This window comes from Callithrix jacchus, chromosome 5 (genome assembly GCF_049354715.1).
Source record: "Callithrix jacchus isolate 240 chromosome 5, calJac240_pri, whole genome shotgun sequence".
NCBI classification, from domain to species: Eukaryota; Metazoa; Chordata; class Mammalia; order Primates; family Cebidae; genus Callithrix; species Callithrix jacchus.
The window spans coordinates 12,726,953-12,734,332 of NC_133506.1; positions in this window are offsets into that span (position 1 = coordinate 12,726,953).

The following is a 7,380-nucleotide window of genomic DNA, read 5'->3' on the forward strand; positions in this document are numbered from 1 at the left end:
CCTTCAGCACTGCTCTGATTCTGTGATTGCTTCAGTCATTTCTCTTCTTAACTTAATTTGCTCAGAGCTGAGTTCTGTTCTTACTATCAAGGAATCCTAACAGATCCAGAGTCAGACAGGTTAAGTTTTAAATGTCACACAGCTGGTGAGTGGCAGTTAGGACTCAAACCAGATTCCAAAATCTAGGCTTCTTTCACTACACTAACTTGAGTGAAATCTTCCTGCCTCAGGAGGAGTGTGGTATTGAAGCAGGAACTAGAAAAAAAAAAAATGGGAGAGGAATGAATAAGCTTACCAAGACCCATACTTGGCCCTGGGGCCAAGGGCATTCCAGCCCAGATTGTCTGGTATTGACAGACTGTAATGGTGTCTCTCAAATTGGAGTGTATATTGAGACCTTTTTTCAAAATGTGCATGCCTTGGCCGGACGCTGAGAGATTCTTTTCTTTTTTTCTTGGTTCACTGCAACCTCTGCCTCCTGGGTTCAAGTGATTCTCCTGCCTCAGCCTCCCGAGTAGCTGGGACCACAGGTACCCACCATAGCTCCCAGCTAATGTTTTGTATCTATATATATGTATATTTTTAGTAGAGATGGGGTTTCACTGTGTTGGCCAGGATGGTCTCGATCTCCTGACCTTGTGATCCATCCTTCTCAGCCTCCCACAGTGCTGGGATTACAGGTGTGAGCCACCGTGCCCAGCCCATGCTGGGAGATTCTTATTCCACATATCAGTAACACTTTCTTGGCTTCTTTGAGTATTCATTCTTTACCAAGATTCCCACAAAAAAGCAAAAGGAAAACTAAAAATACTCTGATGAAAATCATTGACCAGAAGAAATGGACCTGAATGAACCCTGCCTAGAGACACCAGAACATCTTCCAGCACAGGGGCCTTTGTTTTCTCTCTAGTAATGTTGTGTATCAGCCGAGATTGTGTGACTGCTTTTCTTTTGTTTTAAAAATATAACCTTCGGTTTTGGGCTTTTCTCCTATATTTAATTCAGTTTGTACATTTTTTGAACCTCTACGAGTTGAAAACATCACTAAAAACACACAAGCTGGGAAGAGAAAGTTGAAGCAGTGACAAATTCATCATGCTGTTTTTGAGTACCAGCTCTGTGTAACACACATGGCTTGCAATTCTTTGAAAAGTGACGGTTGGGGTGTAGCTGAACTGGGGCAAGGATGGTGAGATGAGAGATGTCAGGTTATCCAAAGGTGTGGCTTTGGATACAGGGAACTGGAAGTAGATTTTGAGAAACCATGTGCCCAATAAATGGCCTGAATCACACACAGGCCAGTCTTTTAAAACAGAAGGTATCTAGCATTTAAGTCCAGAAATGCTTTGGTAGGGATGAGAGCCGAGAGGTGCTGGGGTGGCTTGCAGCCTCAGGTGTTCACATGGTGTAGCTGGGGGCATATTTTTGGCCTTTGCATCATTTGAACAAGGAAGGAAAAAGCTTATAGCTCCAAAACCTTACTGTTCCCATTGCAGGCATCCTCAGTGGAAAAGATATCCCTAAACAAAGGCATCCAGGGGCCTGGGACATTGGTGCTGTGCTATCCTTTGAGGGCAATGGTAAATAAGAGCTGGGGAGAGGGGTGTGAGCCAGAATTGCACACCTGCTTCTAGCCTCATCTTATGCACCCCCTTCACCACACAACACCATCCTTGACCGCAAGGGACCCTTTAGAAGGAAGGATGAGGATATGGTATGCGTAGGCCCAGCAGGGGCTACTGGGTTTCCGTACAGCAAAAGCAGGACTGGGGACAGAAGGAGGCCCCACACAGGCATGCATCCTTTTTTTTTTTTTTTAACCTTTAAGTTCAGGGGTCCATGTGCGGTTTGTTATATAGATAAACTGCATATCACAGGAGTTTGCTGTGAAGATAATTTTGTCACTCAGGTAATATGCATAGTACCCGATAGGCATTTTTTTCTGCTCCTCTCCCTCCTCCTACCCTCCATCCTCAGATAGGCCCCAGTGTCTATTGTTCCCCTCCTAGTATCCACATGTTCTCATTGTTTAGCTGCCGCTGATGAGTGAGAACATGTGGTATTTGGTTTTCTGTTCCTGTGTTAGTTTGCTTAGGATAGTGGCCTCCAGCTCTATCTATGTCCCTGCAAAGGGCATGATCTCATTCTTTTTTATGGCTGCATAGTACCCTATGGCATATGTGTACCACATTTTCCTTATCTAGTCTACCATTGGTGAGCACTTGGGTTGATTCCACAGACATACATCTTTATTTGCTGAGACCCAGCCTGGTGACCAAGAGACCCAGCCAGAGATGAGGGTGAAGTGAAAGAAGGAGAGGAAAATGTGGATGAGAGATGGCTACGGTGAAACATTATAAATAACCATGTTATAAAAACTCGAAAGGTAGGAAGTGAAGAAGTGAGCCCTCCCCTGACTGTGTCCATGTCAGATTGCCCCACAGGATTGCTCCTTCCTCGCCACCTCCTCGGTGTTTGCTGTTTTCATTGTGGTTTTAATAGCAAAAGCCTCCTCGATAGTCCCTGTTTTCCCCATGACATGTTTGTTCCCACAGAATGCTCTTTACACCGTCACATGCAAAGATAGAGTTTAGACTGCAACTTCCTTGTTATTTAAGGCCAGCTAAGTCAATCTGAGTCTCTGGATATTGAATTTCAGGGAGTTCTGAAGTCATTGTCTCCCCATTTACGTCTGTGCACCTTTGCAGGCTGGTTAATATCACGACTTTTCTGAGGGCTGTCTGGTGGGTTCACGTTTTACAGGCTGGGTGGGGGCTGACTTCTATTTTACATCCTGAGGTAGTGACTGTTGCTATTTTTCTTGAAGCAGAAAGGAATGGCGCTTGAAAGGGCCGGCTATTATTTCCACTTTTTCCTTGCAGGCAGCACTTCAACACTCTAGGGGGATAATTTGGCAGGTGGATTGGTTTAGAAAAAAGTCTGGCAACATCCAGAACTAAATGACAGAGTCTGTCATCTGTGCCTGATGGTCACTCAAACAGGCTACCGTAGTTACGATTTCCCCCCTAAGCTCTTTTAGCTTCACCTTAAAAGCTGTCATTAATGAAAATGGCACATCAAGGCAGGCAGGCTCTCCAAGAAGACAATTCTTGTAACACAAAGGTGGTTAAAATCTAGATACTTAGACATGTGAAGAAAACCTTGGAATGAGAAACTGCAATGAGTTAGCAGTGATTGCTTCTAGGTGGTGGAATTATGGAGGAATCTTTAATGTTCCTATCTTTAAATGGAACTCATGGAACTCATGAATTACTTGTGTAATAAAGGTTGCACACATATAAAACAAAAACAAAAGTTATACAGATATCTGATATCTTGTAAACAACATATTCCATTTTGACACATTCAATGCCTTTGAAAATTTAATTGGGGAATGATCAAACCCCAGATAATTTTGAACAAATATTTTCTAGTAGTCAAACAACTGGTTTAGAGCCATCTTGCTAAATGGTTAACCAGTGTAAAGTCTCCTTGAGGAAACAGCTGAGTGCACTGGCAACCCCTCCGTAAGTCAGGGGACCCCATCAGTGGGGTTATACAGATCAGGCATAGGATGCAGGCAGCCCATTCTCAGAGTTGCCTGAGAAGTAGCTTTTCACAACGCCTTTGCCTCAAGGAAGCATCGTTCTTTGCAACCACCAGAAATGCACTTATGCCCAAGCTGGGGAGAGGAATCTGGGGTAGATAGCTGTGGTGTGTGTCACAAGCCAAGTCAGGACTCTTGGGGACCCGAATCACAGCTTGAGGGTCATCCTAGCTACTTGTGTCTCCACTCTCTGGGGGCTCTGCCTGGGTCTTTACATCTTTTTTCAATTTGTGTCTGCCCTGTCCTTCTTTTTCCCTGCCCCAGACCCAGTTTGGCTAGACTTCCTAGTTTTAAAGCCCAGGAATCTGACATGCTTAAGAGAGAGAGAATTTAACTGACCCAGCTTGGGTCAAACATATACCCAGGTAGCCACTACCCCACAGGGCATATTTGCATTACTTGAAAAAGGTACCCTTCCACCAGGCAGATGCAGCCCTGAGCCAGTGCTCACAATCTAGGCTTCTCTGTGCCTACCCATTCCTCTCCTTGTGCAGGGCACAACCCTGGCAACACCACATGACAACTCTTGTCCACTGTTGATCCAATTAGTTGTGGCTGGGGTAGAGGCAGGCAGATTCACATAGTGTCTTCTAAGGAGGTAGGTGGGGAGGACAGCCCTTCTCTCCTCCATTCCCATGAACAAAAACAGCTCTAGAACTTTCCACCCTGCCCTTCTCAGGCAGATCATGCTACCGTGGGGCTGGAGGAGGTATTCCGTCCTGGCATATTCTGTTAAGAAACTGCAACCCTTGTTTGTAAGTGTGGAGGATATGACTGAATAGAAGTTGAAAAATGTGTTACTATGTATAGCTAATGGAAAAAATAGAGCTCATATGGGCTCAATCTGCATCATCAAATAAATGAGTGAAATCAAAGGTAATTTTTGGGGACTGATTGAAAAACAAATGGTTTATTATAGGAAAGAATAGACATTCTTCTTCGAGAAACTTTCATTTCAGAAACTTAAAACACCTGGGAAGGCACAGGGTCCTGTCTACCAGGAGAGGGGCAAGGGCAGGTGGAGGCATGCCTACATGGCTTCTCCCACCGCCACTCCTTATCCTCAATGAGAGTATCTAGTGCAGAGAAAGACTACTCCTCTTTGAACTCTGTTCGAAGGCTTTCCCTATAAAGTGGCTCATGGCTTTCTGAAATCTGTTTGTAATTGGCAGCCTTGTTCCCATATCAGCCATAAAAACCCATCTGCATTTATCCAGAAACCTGCTGGTGTCCTCTGCATCAGCCCCCCACTTCCCCCTCCTGTGCTTGATGAGACTCCAGGCTGTGTCAAGGGCCCCTGATTATCTTTTTGTCTCTCCCTGCAGAGCATTCTCGCCTGATGGGTCATTATTTGCTTTAAAACTAGGAAGACTGGTCAAGCTGGGTCTGGGGCAGAGAAAGAGAAGGATGGGGCAGAAACACAGTAAGAAGCCCAGTCACAGGCTTCTTTTCTCTGCTCTTCTCGTGACATGGAACTTCCATTGCCACTGATTGCCTTTCCCTCCTCTCCTCACCATTTCTTTAGACCCAGTATTGCCAGGCATGTTTTTCACAATGTCGTCCCATTAGGCTTTGTGAAATGACAAGGCATTTTCTCTTCTTATAGTTGGAAGTCAACATACTTATCATTGACTTTAGACTATTGTTTGAGATATTGCAGATGTTCCTAGGTTTTCTGTTTCAGATTGTATTGTGTATTTTCTGCTATGAAAATAACTAACTTAATTCAGTTCAAGGCTCACCTCTGGGCTGGATAGGGCATTCCTGGCCAGGGAATGTCTATGGTCACACTAGCAACTTGGGTGTAATTGGTTGAATCAATCTTATTTGGGGCAAGGAGTCTGCAAAGTTTCCGAATTTCTTCTAACTTCTCATCCTAGTGTGCTATTTTCTTTCTCAGAGAATATTGGGCTATACGTCATTTCTTATACTGCAGGTGTGATGTGGCTTAGGCATCTAACTATTCAATGGTGCCTTGGAAGGTTGGAAAAATCTAGAGAGAAAAGTAGTTTGGCCTATTTTAGAGATCTTTGGTTTTAAAAGCTGTGGAGGATTTGTAGGAGCCAGGTTGTAAAATGCAGACGAAATCCCTGAGCAACAAAAGACACTTATGGGAAAGTCACAAATGTAGATGCAATGATTTTGGTGCACACAGTTTAGAAGTTTTTTCGTTGAGCCATAAAATTTTTGGGATGTAGAGTCCAAGAAACTCAGAATAGCAAGCCAAGAATAACCTTCACAAAGAGATTTCAAAATGCTTTTTGCCAGGCAGGAAGTGATGGAATAGCGAATCCTCAGGCCATTGAGAAAATGGTGCATTTAATCCTCTAATGACACAGTTGGAAACCTTCTGGACTGTTTTGATAAGTGTCCAGAGTTTAGGAGATACTCTGGAAGAGAAAAAACCCCTAAACATTACTGAACAATTGTGAAGTGTGGTCATCAGAACACTCATTTGGTATTGCCCTCACTAGGACGTGAAATTGTTACGAGTAGAAACTGCAGTTGAGCGAACATTTCTTCTTATGCTTCTCTATTCTCATTCCTCTCAATTACTCAGGCTGCAAAATGACTTACATCTTACACTTAAAAACACTTATGCTTACAAACAGGCACACTCAGTGGCTCTGGTTCTCTGCCTGGGATGTACATTGCAATCACCCAGGGAGCAGTGAAAGAAACACTGATACCTGGAGCATAATCCCAGGGATTCTGAATTAATTGGTCTGGAGTGTGGTCTGGATTTTGGGATTTTTAAAAGCTCCTCCAAATGATTCTAATATGCAGCAAAATCTGAGTTCTCCTCTATGAGATTTTCTTACAACTTTTTTCAACAGATGTGTTTCAGATTGGCTTGATTGGCCTTCGTTAAAACCTGGTGTTTCTTTTTTCTTCTTTCTCTTTCCTTCGTCTTTCTTTCTTTCTTTCTTTCTTTCTTTCTTTCTTTCTTTCTTTCTTTCTTTCTTTCTCTCTCTCTTTCTTTTTTCTTTCTTTCTCTCTCTCTCTCTCTCTCTCTCTTCCTTCCTTCCTTCCTTCCTTCTCTCCCCCGCCCCCCCCCCCCGCCGGCCTTTCGATCTTTGACAGAGTCTTGCTCTGTCTCTTAGGCTGGGGTGCAGTGACGTGATCTCGGCTCACTGCAACCTCCTTCACCTCGCGGGTTCAAGCATGACTCTTATGCCTCAGCCTCCTGAGTAGCTGGGATGGCAGGTGTGTGCCACTACGCCCAGCTAACTTTTTGTATTTTTAGTGGAGATGGAGTTTCACCATGTTGGCCAGGCTGGTCTCGAATTCCTGACCTCAAGTGATCCGCCCACCTCGGCCTCCCAAAATACTGGGATTACAATGAGCCACAGCGCCTGGCTGAAACCTGGTGTTTCTACTGAACAGTGTGTCTGTGTTAACAACCCAACTAAAGAAGATTTAGAAGTTCCAAGGTATCTTTCAGCTGCACTTATGCCTCTTGTATGAAAATAAGTATGTTTATAGAAATTCACAAGATGCTGATTTTAAGTTTGATATGTTAACTGAAAAATCACAAGGTCTTCTTAAATTTGGAGAGGAGACTTTATTATAAAGTGTTATGGCCTGCAGGTGGCCATTCTGACAGGCTGGAAAGCATAGCTTTCAGTAGAAAGCCAGGCAATTCATGAGAGGGAAAGAAAGATGAGGTCGAAATTTATGCTGAATGGGCTGGCCAAGTATACATATTCAACAGGTTATAGGAGAGACTATGGATATTCATGAAGGGGGTCCTCACACATGCGTAATAAGCA